The sequence below is a fragment of the Carassius carassius genome, chromosome 38, assembly GCF_963082965.1.
Source record: "Carassius carassius chromosome 38, fCarCar2.1, whole genome shotgun sequence".
Lineage (NCBI taxonomy): Eukaryota > Metazoa > Chordata > Actinopteri > Cypriniformes > Cyprinidae > Carassius > Carassius carassius.
Window position 1 is genome coordinate 1302908 of NC_081792.1, and position 17495 is coordinate 1320402.

The 17495-nt window shown below is 41.5% G+C and overlaps 1 protein-coding gene and 9 non-coding genes across 10 annotated transcripts in view; 2 read left to right on the top strand and 8 right to left on the bottom strand.

Moving 5' to 3' along the window:
- The window catches only part of LOC132118917 (putative nuclease HARBI1), a gene marked incomplete at its 3' end in the record, with an annotated part of 265948 nt that overhangs the window by 200076 nt on the left and 48377 nt on the right, over nt 1-17495 (top strand). The gene's annotated exons all lie outside the window — the stretch shown is intronic.
- On the bottom strand, nt 2451-2522 carry trnay-gua (transfer RNA tyrosine (anticodon GUA)). The gene has a single exon. It is a non-coding gene; the product is annotated as a tRNA-Tyr (tRNA).
- trnae-uuc (transfer RNA glutamic acid (anticodon UUC)) lies at nt 6839-6910 on the top strand. The gene has a single exon. It is a non-coding gene; the product is annotated as a tRNA-Glu (tRNA).
- trnae-cuc (transfer RNA glutamic acid (anticodon CUC)) lies at nt 7188-7259 on the bottom strand. Its single transcript has one exon. It is a non-coding gene; the product is annotated as a tRNA-Glu (tRNA).
- trnac-gca (transfer RNA cysteine (anticodon GCA)) lies at nt 11928-11999 on the bottom strand. The gene has a single exon. It is a non-coding gene; the product is annotated as a tRNA-Cys (tRNA).
- trnac-gca (transfer RNA cysteine (anticodon GCA)) lies at nt 12184-12255 on the bottom strand. Its single transcript has one exon. It is a non-coding gene; the product is annotated as a tRNA-Cys (tRNA).
- trnac-gca (transfer RNA cysteine (anticodon GCA)) lies at nt 14764-14835 on the bottom strand. The gene has a single exon. It is a non-coding gene; the product is annotated as a tRNA-Cys (tRNA).
- Nucleotides 15641-15712, bottom strand: trnac-gca (transfer RNA cysteine (anticodon GCA)). Its single transcript has one exon. It is a non-coding gene; the product is annotated as a tRNA-Cys (tRNA).
- Nucleotides 16466-16537, bottom strand: trnac-gca (transfer RNA cysteine (anticodon GCA)). The gene has a single exon. It is a non-coding gene; the product is annotated as a tRNA-Cys (tRNA).
- Nucleotides 17344-17415, bottom strand: trnac-gca (transfer RNA cysteine (anticodon GCA)). Its single transcript has one exon. It is a non-coding gene; the product is annotated as a tRNA-Cys (tRNA).

Consider the following 17495-nt stretch of genomic DNA (forward strand, 5'->3'; position numbering starts at 1 on the left):
CTAGTATCCTAAACTCCATCAGCACGGATTTGAACATAGGACATGTGATAGACTGGTTACAGATACAGTCACTGTTCCAGCATCAGTGTACCAGGAAGGCTAAGGGTCCAGATGGAATCTCTGCCCGCTTACTGAAAACATGTGCGGAGGAGCTTGTTCCAGCCTGGTGCCCTATCTTTCAGCGATCACTTGACTCTCACATCATCCCAGCCCTATGGAAAAAGACTGTTATTATTCCAGTACCAAAGAAACCCTGTCCCAAGGAGAACAATGATTTTAGACCAGTAGCATTGACATCCATTGTAATGAAGTGTTTTGTGAAATATATGGTGTCTCTTTTAAAAACTGAGGTTAACAAAAAGTTAGATCCCTGGCAGTTTGCCTATAAACGGGGTAGGAGTACAGATGATGCTATACGTAGCATCTCCCACCTAGTCCTTAAGCACTTGGAGGACCCGAAGGCCTACGCACGCTTACTTTTTATAGATTTTAGTTAGGCCTTAAATACGATTCAGCCAGTTATTTTACTTGAGACACTTAAAAATATGGGTGTAAGCTCTTTTATTGTTGAATGGTATTACTCCTTTTTAACTAATAGGACACAATATGTTAAAGTACACAAGGCAGTCTCAGACCCCAAATCCATCAGCACGGGGGCACCACAGGGTTGTGTGAGCTCCCCTGTCCTTTTTACTATCTATACCAATGAATGTGTGAGTAAACATCCACACAATTATATTGTTAAATTCTCTGATGACACTGCTATCCTTAGATTATTGTTTCGAGACCAAGACACAGTCTCCTACCATTCAGAAATTAAACAGTTTGTGGACTGGTGTGATGCTCACCATCTGATGGTTAACGTCAATAAAACAGAGGAGATGATATTTGACCCAAGATCAATCTGTGAACCTAATCCTGTACTTATTCATAACAAACCAATACGCCAGGTTACGTCATATAAGTATCTGGGTGTTTTTATTGATTGTTCCCTTACCTGGCACATTCATGTTGAAAATCTTTGCACCAGGTTGCAACAAAGGATGTACTTTTTAAGAAGGTTAAGACTGTTTGGTGTTAACAGCAAAATCTTGCTTCTGTTTTTCGAAATTATTTTAGAGAGTGTGATACGTTATAGCATGCAGACCTGGTATGGTAATCTTTCAGTTCAGCTTAAATCTAAGTTGGGGCGGCTGATCAATACAGCTTTTAAAATTGGAGTCTACCAAGAACAATGCTACCTTCAGTCACTGTCCATCCATCCATCATTCTGAATAAGGAAATAGAGTTGTTACCCTCAGGTAAGCGAATTAGCATGCCGTACTGCAGGTTAAAGAGGTATAAAAACTCATTCATCCCAGCTGCCATTAAGATGCTAAACAGTAGCAAATGACGGTTACCTACTTGTATACTTTTTATCCCCACTGTGTTGTGCAATTATTATTATAAATTAATTTTTGTAATTTTCACGATACAGTGTAATGACGCATGTTTGTATTGTTTATATTCTGTGTATTTTTTTTATTTGGTACGTTGTAAGTGTGTGTCGCAGTGACTGTAGCCCAAGACAAATTTCCCCCCTGGGGGACATTAAAGTATATTTTATCTTTATCTTTATCTTATCTACCACTGAGCTATACCCCCACAGCCTCCCTGGATCATCGCCTCACACAAGATGACAGACTCACTTTTGAATAAAGTTTTTGGATATGACAAGCATGCCAGATACAAAAAAGAACCTCTCGAGAGGATGTGCCACTGAGTTACAATCAAATACAGAATCTTTCTATATAGATATGTTTGCACTTATTCCTAATCTGCCAAAGCCATAAGCGGCACTCGGATTTGAACCGTGGACCTCTTGATCTGCACTCAAATGCTCTACCACTGAACTGTGCCCCCACATCTTTGCAGAAAAAAGCTCTTTCATTAAGCTATACCCCTACAGACTTCTGTGCTTCGAGCCAAAGATTAAGTTAGATCCTACGATTCAACAATATCAAACATTGACTCCTTCACTGTAAACTCAGGTCTTTGGTTACTCCACATCAGAATCAGCAACTCTACAACTCAAAACCTCCAAATCAGACAAGTCCAAAGGGGACACCCAGATTTGAACTGTGGACGACTTGATTACAGACTCACTTTGAAATCATGTCGTTGATTATGTAAAGCAAGAAAAATCCAAAATGTAGACCTATTGATCTGCAGACAAATGCTATGTTGTTGAGCTATAACCCCGTACTGCATGAGCACAAACCTCAAAAATGAATTCATGTCAAGGATTTGTTTATTCCTTATATGCCAAGCCCAAATTAGGCACATGGAATGAACCTAGGACCTCTTGATCTGCAATAAAACACCGTGCCTTTGAGGTATAACCCTGTACAGTATGAGCACAAAAAGGCAGGAAGATATGGCTACACATATTTCTAACATGCCAAATCCAAAGCGGGCACCCGGATTTGAACCGGGGACATCTTGATCTACAGTCAAATGCTCTACCACTGAGCTATACCCCCACAGACTCCCTGGATCATAGCCTCACACAAGATGACAGACTCACTTTTGAATAAAGTTTTTGGATATGACAAGCATGCCAGATACAAAAAAGAGCCTCTCGAGAGGATGTGCCACTGAGTTACAATCACATACAGAATCTTTCTATATAGATATGTTTGCACTTTTTCCTAATCTATTTAACTTGATTTATTTCAAATGAGTGCAATATTGTTAATGGAAACACCTCTACTGTACAAAGCACGCTAAGTAGAGTCCATTCATGTAAGTTTGGTCACATAATACTGTAGAATTTGCATAAAAATGTATGTCCACAGGAGCACTACGGAGGTCCCGCTGAATAAATTGTAAATGGACATTTTTTTAAAAAAAAACTCCCATTTGCCATTTATTCAGCACACCCTTCCTAATGGTTCCCTGGACAGATACATTTTAGCGATTTCGTGGTTGAAGTCTCATCAGCTGTACTCTGCAAGCTCCGAGGAATCCATTTTTGTAAGTTTTGTCCCATAATACTGTAGAAATATGCATAGAGGAAATGTTGGAATTGTTTAATTTCACCACAAGTGGTGCATGTTCATTAAAATGTCACAAATTTTAGGCAATAAAATAGAAAGTTGCCTACGTGCTGGAATGTACAAAACCGATGACAAACATATGGTCAGACAAACATACAGGGCCTTTCTTTAGAATAAATCAAGCAGGGGGCCTCTCCTCTCTAGGGAGGTATTAAAATTGTAATCCTAAGGAAAAGTTTGATTATTGTGGAACCACACCATATAGTGTATATAAGGAGATACCAAATAACATTCGAGAGATTTCCTTGCAAGGACTCTCGGCGTTGTTTTCCATAAAATAAAGTCTTTTCTTCTGAGAGAAAACCACTGACTGAGTGTGATTCTTCTGAGAACCGGTAGACGAAACTACATCAGCAACTTTGCGGATTAAAAATTGGTCTCACTTTCATTATTAACCTCACAATATGTCAATTTTGTACCTTGACAGACCGACGATAGCCAGTTTTTCATGTCCCTTGAATGCATGCAACACTATTTATTTCTGTAAACCACACTGGCCAGATTATGGAAAGTGGCCCACAAGCTTGTGGCCAGTTAAAGCTGGCCAGTTCCCATATGGTCTAGCATTTAGGATTCCTGGTTTTCTCCCTTGCGGCCAGAAGTGACTTTTTAGACAGCAGTAGAGCTACAGAACCCTGATAGGTTGAGGTTCCGATGTCCATGGGGAGTCATGTAACATGCTTCGGTATTGCCATTCATCACACAAGCTCTCTGATAAGCTCGGCAATTATCAGGGCTTACCTCCTGATAACAAGGTGAGAATAAGCAGACAGCAATGCTTGCCATAGTCACATCTAAAACCAACAACTCTGTAGCAATCAGGGGTCTTTACTATTGGTGTGCCAGTGGCGCAATGGATAATGTGTCTGACTGCGGATCAGAAGATTCTAGGTTCGACTCCTGGCTGGCTTGCTCTGTGCTTGTTTTTCTCCGGCTTATTTTGTTGTTGTGTTTTTTCTTCTTCTCCAAAATCTAAAAGTAAAGGCAAATCTCAAGGCATTCTTCTATTTTTCCAAAAAAGACATATTCTGCACACCCATTCCGATGTCTAGGGGAGACACGGACATGCTTCGGTATTGCCATTCGTGTGCCAATTTTGGACCTTGACAGACCGACAATAGACAGTTTTTCATCTAGATAACGGTTGCAATGTGGTTTTCAGATGCATGACACAAGTATTTTCACCTGGACAAGAGCTTAATTACCAGTTCAAGGTATCAATTTAGCAATCACAGGACTCTGGCCAAAAAACTGAACCCCCGGGGTGAGTCAACAAACATGACCCTTGAATTCATGTAACACCATTTATTTCTGTAAACCACACTGGTCAGATTTAATGAAAGTGGCCCACAAGCTTGTGCCCAGTTAAAGCTGGCCAGTTCCCATATGGTCTAGCAGTTAGGATTCCTGGATTTCTCCCATTCAGCCAGGGGTCTACTCCCGTGATGGGAAAGCTTGATCTTTTTTGCTTCTCTCCTCAAAAAGCCAGCACATCTTCCTGCACCAGAAGAGACTTTTTGGACAGCAGTAGAGCTACAGAACCCTGATAGATTGAGGTTCTGATGTCTATGGGGAGTCGCGTAACATGCTTCGGTATTGACATTCATCACACAAGTACTCCGACAAGCTCGGCGATTAAAGTGGAAATAAACTGCAGGCTGTCAGCCAGTTGATTTTCGAATGAACAATTTCATTGCGACTCTGTAACTGCTTTATTACTTTGAAGGGTGTAATGCCATGTTGTTTTGATGTCACGGGCATTGCCATTTTGAAGCCTTATCACTAATTGCCACCTGGACATTGAGAATAAATTGTAATCTGCATTAAACTGAACGAGCGAATAATCAGCAACTTTGTGGATAAAAAATTGGTCTCACTTTCATTATTAACCTCACAATATGTCAATTTTGTACCTTGACAGACCGATGATAGGCAGATTTTCATCTAGATAACGGTTGAAATGTGTGTTTTCAGATGTATGACACAAGTATTTTCACCTGGACAAGAGCTTAATTACCAGTTCAAGGTATCAATTCAGCAATCACAGGAATCTGCCCAAAAAAACTGAACCCCAGGGGTGAGTAAAAAAAAACAGATCCCTTGAATGCATACAACACTATATAATTCAGAAAACCGTCCTTTTGGATAATTCTTGTTTTGCCAAATTATTATCACATTGTTACAGTCGCAGACCTAAAGCAACAGGCCACTACAAGATCCTGCGCCCACACTGACCACATGTATGGAAATGTGCGCCAGAAGCCAATGGCCAGTTTAAGGTTTCCAAATCCCATATGGTCTAGCGCTTAGGATTCCTGGTTTTCACCCAGGCGGCCCAGGTTTGACTCCTGGTATGGGAACGCATGCTTCTTTTTGATTCCCTCCTCAAAAATCCAGCACATCTCCCTGCACCAGATGTCGAGGTTCTGTCTAGCACTTTGTCCCTTCGATAGCTCAGCTGGTAGAACGTAGCACTGTAGGTTGGAGTGTTGGCAATCCTTAGGTCGCTAGTTGACTTTGGCTCGAAGGAGGTCTTTTTTTCAAGTGCTCACCATTTTTTGGTTTGGAGCTGGCTTTCTAACAGCTGTAAGCAGAGCTTTAATACACAATCCACAATTGGAAGCCAAAAGAGCTTTCCCTGACCGGGAATCGAACTTGGGCCTCTGCATGAGAGCGCCGAATCCTAACCACTAGACCACCAGGGAGGGGCTGGTGGGCTTACCTCCTGATAACAAGGTGAGAATAAGCAGACAGCAATGCTAGCCACTGTCTCATCTAAAACCAACAACTCTGTAGCAATCAGGGGTCTTTACTATCGGTGGGCCAGTGGTGCAATGGATAACGTGTCTGACTATGGATCAGAAGATTCTAGGTTTGACTCCTGACTGGCTCACTCTGTGCTTGTTTTTCTCCGGCTTATTTTGTTGTTGTGTTTTTTTTCTCTACTCCAAAATCCAGGAGAAAAGGCAAATCTTCAGGCATTCTTCTTTTTTTCCAAAAAAGACATATTCTGCACAACCTTTCCGATGTCTAGGGAAGACACGGACATGCTTCGGTATTGTCATTTGTCTCACAAGCACTCCGACAAGCTCGGCGAATAAAGGGGAAATAAACTGCAGGCTGGCAGCCAGTTGATCTTTGAATGAACAATTTCATTGCTACTCTGTAACTGCTTCATTACTTTGAAGGGTGTAATGCCATGTTGTTTTGATGTCACAGGCTTGCCATTTTGAAGCCTTATCACTAATTGCCACCTGGACATTGAGAATAAATTGTAATCTGCATTAAACTGAACGAGCGAATAATCAGCAACTTTGCGGATAAAAAATTGGTCTCACTTTCATTATTAACCTCACAAAATGTCAATTTTGTACCTTGACAGACCGATGATAGGCAGGTTTTCATCTAGATAACGGTTGCAATGTGTGTTTTCAGATGCATGACACAAGTATTTTCACCTGGACAAGAGCTTAATTACCAGTTCAAGGTATCAATTCAGCAATCACAGGAATCTGGCCAAAAAAGCTGATCCCCCGGGGTGAGTAAAAAAAACAGATCCCTTGAATGCATACAACACTATATAATTCAGAAAACCGTCCTTTTGGATAATTCTTGTTTTGCCAAATTATTATCACATTGTTACAGTAGCAGACCTAAAGCAACAGGCCACTACAAGATCCTGCGCCCACACTGACCACATGTATGGAAAGTGCGCCACTGGCCAGTTTTAGGTGTCCAAATCCCATATGGTCTAGCGGTTAGGATTCCTGGTTTTCACCCAGGCGGCCCGGGTTCGACTCCCGGTATGGGAGGGCATGCTTCTTTTTGCTTCCCTCCTCAAAAATCCAGCACATCTTCCTGCACCAGATGTCAAGGTTCTGTCAAACACTTTGCCCCTTCGATAGTTCAGCTGGTAGAGTGGAGGACTGTAGGTTGGAGTGTTGGCAATCCTTAGGTCGCTGGTTTGACTCCGGCTCGAAGGAGGTCTTTTTTTCAAGTGCTCACCATTTTTTTTGGTTTGGAGCTGGCTTTCTCGCAGCTGTTAGCAGAGCTTGAATTCGCAGTCCACAATTGGATGCCAAAAGAGCTTTCCCTGACCGGGAATCGAACCCGGGCCGCGTCGGTGAGAGCGCCGAATCCTAACCACTATACCACCAGGGAGGGACTGGTGGGCTGGTGGGCTGGTAGGCTTACCTCCTGATAACAAGGTGAGAATAAGCAGACAGCAATGCTTGCCACTGTCACATCTAAAACCAACAAGTCTTTAGCAATCGGGAGTCTCTACTATCGGTGGGCCAGTGGCGCAACGGATAACGTGTCTGACTACGGATCAGAAGATTCTAGGTTCGACTCTTGTCTGGCTTGCTCTGTGCTTGTTTTTCTCCGGCTTATTTTGTTGTTGCCGTGAGGACTTCTATCCGACGACACCAGCCCCATGTCCCTATGACCCCGGGGGTCCAAGTTACGGCACCCCAACATGTGGAATTTGAACCATTATAACTCAGGAACCGGACCACCCAGGAAATCGTGGGTGGTCGCATACGGTAGGCCCCTCGACCCTCTAGGGATCCCTCAAAATTTTAGCCCCGGAATCCACCGCTTCGTGGAGATATTAGCAAAAAATAGTACCATCCACCCCCCTCGCACCTACTCATCCAAGCCGGCCAGGGTGCACCCTCCCCGGCTAGAGAAGGCAGCTCGAGAGGGGTGGAAGTCAGAAGAAAAATCTTAGGTTGAGGCCCAGAGGAAACACCTGTACTGTACTCAACACACTCATAGGAATCCATTCATGTAAGTTTTATCCCATAATACTAAAGAATTTGCATAAAAACGAGCGTTGAAATTTGGCACACATGTGCACCACAGGTGGTGCGCGTCTCACTGTTCATTAAATAGCAACTCTATTTAACTTTATATATTTCAAATGAGTGCAATATTGTTAATGGAAACACATCTACTGTACAAAGCACGCTCAGTAGAGTCCATTCATGTAAGATTTGTCACATAATACTGTAGAATTTGCATAAAAATGTATGTCCACGGGAGCACTACGGAGGTCCCGCTGAATAAAGTGTAAATGGACATTTTTTTAAAAAAAAAAACCTCCCATTTGCCATTTATTGGGCCGCGGCGGTGAGAGCGCCGAATCGTAACCACTAGACCACCATGGAGGGGCTGGTGGGCTGGTGGGCTTACCTCCTGATAACAAGGTGAGAATAAGCAGAAAGCAATGCTTGCCACTGTCACATCTAAAACCAACAACTGTGTAGCAATCAGGGGTCTTTACTATCGGAAGATTCTAGATCAGACTCCTGGCTGGCTCGCTCTGTGCTTGTTTTTCTCCGGCTTATTTTGTTGTTGTGTTTTTTTTCTTCTCCAAAATCCAGAAGAATAGGCAAATCTTTAGGCATTCTTCTTTTTTTCGACAAGCTCGGCGATTAACGTGGTAATAAAATGCAGGCTGGTGGGCCAGTTGATTCTAGATTGAACAATTTCATCTCTACTCTGTAACTGCTTTACTACTTTGAAGGGTGTAATGCCATGTGGTTTTGATGTCATGGGCTTGCCATTTTGAAGCCTTATCACTAATTGCCACCTGGACATTGAGAATAAGTTGTAAACTGAGTTCAACTGAAGGAGCGAATAAGCAGCAACTTTGCCGATTAAAAATTTGGTCTCACTTTCATTGTTACCCTCACAATGTCATTTTTGTACCTTGACAGAGTGACGGTAGGCAGTTTTTCCTCTAGATAACGGTTGCAGTGTGTGTTTTCAAATGGATGACACAAGTATTTTCAACTGGAAAAGAGCTTAATTACCAGTTCGATGTATCAAATCAGCAATCACAGGAATCTGCCCAAATAAACTGAAGCCCCGGGGTGAGTAAAAAAAAAAACAGATCCCTTGAATGCATACAACACTATATAATTCAGAAAACGGTCCTTTTGGATAATTCTTGTTTTGCCAAATTATTATCACATTGTTACAATCGCAGACCTAAAGCAACAGGCCACTTTTTGAATAAAGTTTTTGGATATGACAAGCATGCCAAATACAAAAAAGATCCTCTCGAGAGGATGCACCACTGAGTTACAATCACATAGAATCTTTCTATATAGATATGTTTGCACTTATTCCTAAACTGCCAAATCCACAAGGGGCACCCGGATTTGAACCAGGGCCCTCTTGATCTGCAGTCAAATGCTCTTTCATTGAGCCATACCTCCACAGACTTATGTGCTTAGAGACAAAGATTAAGTTAGATCCGAATCAACAACTCTACAACTCAAAACCTCCAAATAAGACAAGTCCAAAGGGGACACCCAGATTTGAACTATGGAAAAAAATGAACTTATGTCAAGGATTTGTTTATTCCCAATATGCCAAGCCCAAAGGAGGCACATGGAATGAACCTGGGACCTCTTGATCTACAATGAAACGCTGTGCCATTGAGGTATAAGCCCATACAGTATGAGCACAAAAAGGCAGGAAGATATGGCTACACATATTCCTAACATGCCAAATGCAAAGGGGGCACCCGGATTTGAACTGGGGACCTCTTGATCTGTATCTGTGTCCTTACAAAGAAAGAGGTTGTGGTTTACCCAAATAATAAGCCTTACGTAACCAAGGAAATAAAAGACTGCATAAATCTAAAAAAGGTAGCTTTTAGAAATAATGACAGAATTGAGCTAAAAGTGGTGCAAAAGGAACAGAACCAACTGCTTAATAAAGCCAGAAAAAGCAAAAGGAAGTAATTGAAAGCCACTTTACAACCATGAACTCGAAAAAACTCTGGGACTCAATGAAAACTATCACTAACATGGCACCAAGTAAAGTACATATGACCACTACAGATGACCGGATGAAAACTAATGAATTTAATGACTTTTACCTTAGATTTCAAACTCAGGATTTTAACAATGATTGCACTAGTATCCTAAACTCCATCAGCACGGATTTGAACATAGGACATGAGATAGACTGGTTACAGATACAGTCACTGTTCCAGCAACAGTGTACTAGGAAGGCTAAGGGTCCAGATGGAATCTCTGCCCGCTTACTGAAAACATGTGCGGAGGAGCTTGTTCCAGCCTGGTGCCCTATCTTTCAGCGATCACTTGACTCTCACATCATCCCAGCCCTATGGAAAAAGACTGTTATTATTCCAGTACCAAAGAAACCCTGTCCCAAGGAGAACAATGATTTTAGACTAGTAGCATTGACATCCATTGTACTGAAGTGTTTTGAGAAATATATGGTGTCTCTTTTAAAAACTGAGGTTAACAAAAAGTTAGATCCCTGGCAGTTTGCCTATAAACGGGGTAGGAGTACAGATGATGCTATACGTAGCATCACCCACCTAGTCCTTAAGCACTTGGAGGACCCGAAGGCCTACGCACGCTTACTTTTTATAGATTTCAATACGATTCATCCAGTTATTTTACTTGAGACACTTAAAAATATGGGTTTAAGCTCTTTTATTGTTGAATGGTATTACTCCTTTTTAACTAATAGGACACAATATGTTAAAGTACACAAGGCAGTCTCAGACCCCAAATCCATCAGCACGGGGGCACCACAGGGTGGTCCTTTTTACTATCTATACCAATGAATGTGTGAGTAAACGTCCACACAATTATATTGTTAAATGCTCTGATGACACTGCTATCCTTAGATTATTGTTTCGAGACCAAGACACAGTCTCCTACCATTCAGAAATTAAACAGTTTGTGGACTGGTGTGATGCTCACCATCTGATGGTTAACGTCAATAAAACAGAGGAGATGATATTTGACCCAAGATCAATCTGTGAACCTAATCCTGTACTTATTCATAACAAACCAATACGCCAGGTTACGTCATATAAGTATCTGGGTGTTTTTATTGATTGTTCCCTTACCTGGCACATTCATGTTGAAAATCTTTGCACCAGGTTGCAACAAAGGATGTACTTTTTAAGAAGGTTAAGACTGTTTGGTGTTAACAGCAAAATCTTGCTTCTGTTTTTCGAAATTATTTTAGAGAGTGTGATACGTTATAGCATGCAGACCTGGTATGGTAATCTTTCAGTTCAGCTTAAATCTAAGTTGGGGCGGCTGATCAATACAGCTTTTAAAATTGTAGTCTACCAAGAACAGTGCTACCTTCAGTCACTGTCCAGCCATCCATCATTCTAAATAAGGAAATAGAGTTGTTACCCTCAGGTAAGCGATTTAGCATGCCGTACTGCAGGTTAAAGAGGTATAAAAACTCATTCATCCCAGCTGCCATTAAGATGCTAAACAGTAGCAAATGACGGTTACCTACTTGTATACTTTTTATCCCCACTGTGTTGTGCAATTATTATTATAAATTAATTTTTGTAATTTTCACGATACAGTGTAATGACGCATGTTTGTATTGTTTATATTCTGTGTATTTTTTTATTTAGTACGTTGTAAGTGTGTGTCGCAGTGACTGTAGCCCAAGACAAATTTCCCCCCTGGGGGACATTAAAGTATATTTTATCTTTATCTTTATCTTATCTACCACTGAGCTATACCCCCACAGCCTCCCTGGATCATCGCCTCACAAAAGATGACAGACTCACTTTTGAATAAAAAGTGAGCTATAACCCATACTGCATGAGCACAAACCACAAAAATGAATTTATGTCAAGGATTTGTTTATTCCTAATATGCGAAATTGCAATTAGGCACATGGAATGAACCTGGGACCTCTTAATCTGCAATCAAACGCCGTGCCATTGAGATATAACCCTGTACAGTATGAGCACAAAAAGGCAGGAAGACATGGCTACACATATTCCTAACATTCCAAATCCAAAGGGGACACCCGGATTTTAACCGGGGACCTCTTGATCTGCAGTCAAATGCTCTACCACTGAGCTATACCCCCACAGACTCCCTGGATCATAGCCTCACACAAGATGACAGACTCACTTTTGAATAAAGTTTATGGATATGACAAGCATGCCAAATACAAAAAAGATCCTCTCGAGAGGATGCACCACTGAGTTACAATCAAATAGAATCTTTCTATATAGATATGTTTGCACTTTTTCCTAAACTGCCAAATCCACAAGGGGCACCCGGATTTGAACCAGGGACCTCTTGATCTGCAGTCAAATGCTCTACCACCGAACTATACCCCCACATATTTGCAGAAAAATTCTCTTTCATTGAGCCATACCCCCACAGACTTCTGTGCTTAGAGCCAAAGATTAAGTTAGATCCTACGATTCAACAATATCAAACATTGACTGCTTCACTGTAAACTGAGGTCTTTGGTTACTCCAAATCCGAATCAACAACTCTACAACTTAAAACCTCCAAATAAGAAAAGTCCAAAGGGGACACCCAGATTTGAACTGTGGATGACTTGATTACAGACTCACTTTGAAATCATGTCGTTGATTATGTCAAGCAAGCCAGATCCAAAACGTAGACCTATTGATCTGCAGACAAATGCTCTGTCGTTGAGCTATAACCCCGTACTGCATGAGCACAAACCTCAAAAATAAATTCATGTCAAGGATTTGTTTATTCCTAATATGCCAAGCCCAAATTAGGCACATGGAATGAACCTGGGACCTCTTGATCTGCAATAAAACGCCGTGCCATTGAGATTTAAGAGCACAAAAAGGCAGGAAGATATGGATAACGCGTCTGACTACGGATCAGAAGATTCAAGGTTCGACTCCTGGCTGGCTCACTCTGTGCTTGTTTTTCTCTTGCTTTTTTTGTTGTTGTGTTTTTTTTCTCTTCTCCAAAATCCAGAAGAAAATGCAAATCTTCAGGCATTCTTCTTTTTTTCCAAAAAAGACATATTCTTCACACCCATTCCGATGTCTAGGAGAGACACGGACATGCTTCGGTATTGCCATTCGTATGTCAATTTTGGACCTTGACAGACCGACGATAGACAGTTTTTCATCTACATAACGGTTGCAATGTTTGTTTTTAGATGCATGACACAAGTATTTTCACCTGGACAAGAGCTTAATTACCAGTTCAAGGTATCAATTCAGCAATCACAGGACTCTGGCCAAAAAACTGAACCCCCGGGGTGAGTCAACAAACATGTCCCTTGAATGCATGTAACACCATTTATTTCTGTAAACCACACTGGCAAGATTTAATGAAAGTGGCCCACAAGCTTGTGCCCAGTTAAAGCTGGCCAGTTCCCATATGGTCTAGCAGTTAGGATTTCTGGATTTCTTCCATGCAGCCAGGGGGCGACTCCCGTGATGGGAAAGCTTGATCTTTTTTGCTTCTCTCCTCAAAAAGCCAACACATCTTCCTGCACCAGAAGTGACTTTTTGGACAGCAGTAGAGCTACAGAACCCTAATAGATTGAGGTTCCGATGTCTATGGGGAGTCGCGTAACATGCTTCGGTATTGCCATTAATCACACAAGCTCTCAGATAAGCTCGGCGATTAACGTGGTAATAAAATGCAGGCTGGTGGGCCAGTTGATTCTAGATTGAACAATTTCATCTCTACTCTGTAACTGCTTTACTACTTTGAAGGGTGTATTGCCATGTGGTTTTGATGTCATGGGCTTGCCATTTTGAAGCCTTATCACTAATTGCCAACTGGACATTGAGAATAAGTTGTAAACTGAGTTAAACTGAAGGAGCGAATAAGCAGCAACTTTGCCGATTAAAAATTGGTCTCACTTTCATTGTTACCCTTACAATGTAAATTTTGTACCTTGACAGAGTGACGATAGGCAGTTTTTCCTCTAGATAACGGTTGCAGTGTGTCTTTTCAAATGGATGACACAAGTATTTTCAAATGGAAAAGAGCTTAATTACCAGTTCGATGTACCAATTCAGCAATCACAGGAATCTGCCCAAATAAACTGAACTCCCGGGGTGAGTAAAAAAAACAGATCCCTTGAATGCATACAACACTATGTAATTCAGAAAACCGTCCTTTTGGATAATTCTTGTTTTGCCAAATTATTATCACATTGTTACAATCGCAGACCTAAAGCAACAGGCCACTTTTTGAATAATGTTTATGGATATGACAACCATGCCAAATACAAAAAAGATCCTCTCGAGAGGATGCACCACTGAGTTACAATCACATAGAATCTTTCTATATAGATATGTTTGCACTTATTCCTAAAGTGCCAAATCCACAAGGGGCACCCAGATTTGAACCGGGGCCCTCTTGATCTGCAGTCAAATGCTCTTTCATTGAGCCCTACCCCCACAGACTTCTGTGCTTAGAGCCAAAGATTAAGTTAGATCCGAATCAACAACTCTACAACTCAAAACCTCCAAATAAGACAAGTCCAAAGGGGACACCCAGATTTGAACTGTGGACGACTTGATTACAGACTCACTTTGAAATCATGTCGTTGATTATGTCAAGCAAGCCAGATCAAAATAGTAGACCTATTGGCTTGCAGACAAATGCTCTGTCGTTGAGCTATAACCCATACTGCATGAGCACAAACCACAAAAATGAACTTATGTCAAGGATTTGTTTATTCCTAATATGCCAAGCCCAAAGGAGGCACATGGAATGAACCTGGGACCTCTTGATCTACAATGAAACGCTGTGCCATTGAGATATAACCCCATACAGTATGAGCACAAAAAGGCAGGAAGATATTGCTACACATATTCCTAACATGCCAAATGCAAAGGGGGCAACCGGATTTGAACCGGGAACCTCTTGATCTGCAGTCAAATGCTCTACAACTGAGCTATACCCCCAGAGACTCCCTGGATCATAGCCTCACACAAGATGACAGACTCACTATTGAATAAAGTTTTTGGATATGACAAGCATGCCAGATACAAAAAAGAACCTCTCGAGAGGATGTGCCACTGAGTTACAATCGCATACAGAATCTTTCTATATAGATATGTTTGCAGTTATTCCTAATCTGCCAAATCCATAAGCGGCACTCGGATTTGAACCGTGGACCTATGATCTGCACTCAAATGCTCTACCACTGAACTAAGCCCCCACATCTTTGCAGAAAAAAGCTCTTTCATTAAGCTATACCCCTACAGACTTCTGTGCTTCGAGCCAAAGATTAAGTTAGATCCTACGATTCAACAATATCAAACATTGACTCCTTCACTGTAAACTCAGGTCTTTGGTTACTCCAAATCAGAATCAGCAACTATACAACTCAAAACCTCCAAATAAGAAAAGTCCAAAGGGGACACCCAGATTTGAACTGTGGATGACTTGATTACAGACTCACTTTGAAATCATGTCGTTGATTATGTCAAGCAAGAAAGATCCAAAATGTAGACCTACTGATCTGCAGACAAATGCTCTGTTGTTGAGCTATAACCCCGTACTGCATGAGCACAAACCTCAAAAATGAATTTATGTCAAGGATTTGTTTGTTCCTAATATGCCAAGCTCAAATTAGGCACATGGAATGAACCTGGGACCTCTTAATCTGCAATCAAACGCCGTGCCATTGAGATATAACCCTGTACAGTATGAGCACAAAAAGGCAGGAAGATATGGCTACACATATTCCTAACATGCCAATTCCAAAGGGGGCACCCAGATTTGAACCGGAGACCTCTTGATCTGCAGTCAAATGCTCTACCACTGAGCTATACCCCCACAGACTCCTTGGATCATAGCCTCACACAAGATGACAGACTCACTTTTGAATAAAGTTTTTGGATATGACAAGCATGCCAGATACAAAAAAAGAACCTCTCGAGAGGATGTGCCACTGAGTTACAATCACATACTGAATCTTTCTATATAGATATGTTTGCACTTATTCCTAATCTGCCAAATCCATAAACTGCACTCGGATTTGAACCGGGGACCTCTTGAACTGCACTCAAATGCTCTACCACTGAACTATGCCCCCACATCTTTGCAGAAAAATGCTCTTTCATTAAGCTATACCCCTACAGACTTTTGTGCTTCGAGCCAAAGATTAAGTTAGATCCTACGATTCAACAATATCAAACATTGACTCCTTCACTGTAAACTCAGGTCTTTGGTTACTCCAAATCAGAATCAGCAACTCTACAACTCAAAACCTCTAAATAAGACAAGTCCAAAGGGGACACCCAGATTTGAACTTTGGACGACTTGATTACAGACTCACTTTGAAATCATGTCGTTGATTATGTCAAGCAAGCCCGATCCAAAACGTAGACCTATTGATCTGCAGACAAATGCTTTGTTGTTGAGCTATAACCCTGTACTGCATGAGCACAAACATCAAAAATGAATTCATGTCAAGGATTTGTTTATTCCTAATATGCCAAGCCCAAATTAGGCACATGGAATGAACCTGGGACCTTCCTAAAAGGCAGGAAGATATGGCTACACATATTCCTAACATGCCAAATGCAAAGGGGGCACCCAGATTTGAACCGGGGACCTCGTGATCTGCAGTCAAATGCTCTACCACTGAACTATATCCCCACAGACTTCCTGTATCATAGCCTCACACAAGATGACACACTCACTTTTGAAAAAAGTTTTTGGATATGACAAGCATGCCGGATACAAAAAAGAACCTCTCGAGAGGATGTGCCACTGAGTTACAATCAAATACAGAATCTTTCTATATAGATATGTTTGCACTTATTCCTAATCTGCCAAATCCATAAGCGGCATTCGGATTTGAATCGTGGACCTCTTGATCTGCACTCAAATGCTCTACCACTGAACTATGCCCACACATATTTGCAGAAAAATGCTCTTTCATTAAGCCATACCCCTACAGACTTCTGTGCTTCGAGCCAAAGATTAAGTTAGATCTTATGATTCAACAATATCAAACATTGACTGCTTCACTGTAAACTCAGGTCTTTGGTTACTCCAAATCAGAATCAGCAACTCTGCAACTCAAAACCTCCAAATAAGACAAGTCCAAAGGGGACACCCAGATTTGAACGGTGGACGACTTGATTACAGACTCACTTTGAAATCACGTCGTTGATTATGTCAAGCAAGCCAGATCCAAAACGTAGACCTATTGATCTGCAGACAAATGCTCTGTCGTTGAGCTATAACCCCGTACTGCATGAGCACAAACCTCAAAAATGAATTCATGTCAAGGATTTGTTTATTCCTAATATGCCAAGCCCAAATTAGGCACATGGAATGAACCTAGGACCTCTTGATCTGCAATAAAACACTGTGCCTTTGAGATATAACCCTGTACAGTATGAGCACAAAAAGGCAGGAAGATATGGCTACACATATTTCTAACATGCCAAATCCAAAGGGGGCACCCGGATTTGAACCGGGGACATCTTGGTCTGCAATCAAATGCTCTACCACTGAGCTATACCCCCACAGACTCCCTGTATCATAGCCTCACACAAGATGACAGACTCACTTTTGAATAAAGTTTTTGGATATGACAAGCATGCCA